Here is a 760-nt window from a genome sequence, read left to right as displayed (position 1 = left end):
ACAAAAAAAAGTAAATAAATGCATAAACAAATCCATTATATTAATAATAAAAAAAAAAACTTGCGAAATAAGGCAAAACATTGCAAAACAAGCAAATCAATAGAACAGGCGGGAATTGGCCCAGATAACACTACTGGATAAAGTAAGCAGCCTGTTAATGTAGAGGTAATAACAAACACCTATGATGCACTTCAGGGAGCCTCTTAGCTGGAGAAGAGGTGATGACAATTCGTTGCCCGTTCATCATTGGAAGACGATCGATCTGCCGCCAGTACCATTCATTACGACACTACGTGACAATCGGAGTTAATCACTTAACCGCCTGTTTCACGTGGCTTATAATAAGACACAGGTGTAGTGCTGGCGGAGTGGCAAAGGTGACAAGGGTGGACAGTGGCCGTAACTCACCCAAACCCTACAAGCTTTGTTTACTCCTCCCCGGGCAACATGGCGAAGGGCGGTAAACTGCAGTAAAGGCGCGCACTCCCTTACTCCCCCATTCACCCACTCCATTCAAACATCTTTGTCAAATGTGGTAGGGAAGGGAAGAAAATGGAAATCTAGCACAGGAAATTAAATAAAAAAAAGCTGGAAATAGTGTCAATAACATGCACTAATAGCATCATTCTTCGTAAGGATCTCAGTTAATTCATATTTAAAAAAAAAAAAGAGGTAGATTGAAACAAAGCTAGGAGTGTAAAAAAACATGATAAAATTAAGAATATCAATAGCAATGCATATGCACTGCAAGAAATGTATA

The 760-nt window shown here is 39.5% G+C and overlaps 1 protein-coding gene across 1 annotated transcript in view; it reads right to left on the bottom strand.

Annotated features, from left to right (window-relative positions):
• LOC123517194 (transcriptional regulator ATRX-like) overlaps positions 1-503 on the bottom strand; it is a 166,385-nt gene extending 165,882 nt beyond the window's left edge. The window contains 1 exon segment of the mRNA XM_045277199.1: positions 409-503. The gene's annotated coding sequence lies outside the window, so the exon portion shown is untranslated.
• Between the last annotated feature and the right edge of the window lie 257 nt (positions 504-760).

This window comes from Portunus trituberculatus, chromosome 41 (genome assembly GCF_017591435.1).
Source record: "Portunus trituberculatus isolate SZX2019 chromosome 41, ASM1759143v1, whole genome shotgun sequence".
Classification (NCBI taxonomy): Eukaryota; Metazoa; Arthropoda; class Malacostraca; order Decapoda; family Portunidae; genus Portunus; species Portunus trituberculatus.
This window is presented reverse-complemented; position numbering and strand designations above follow the sequence as displayed.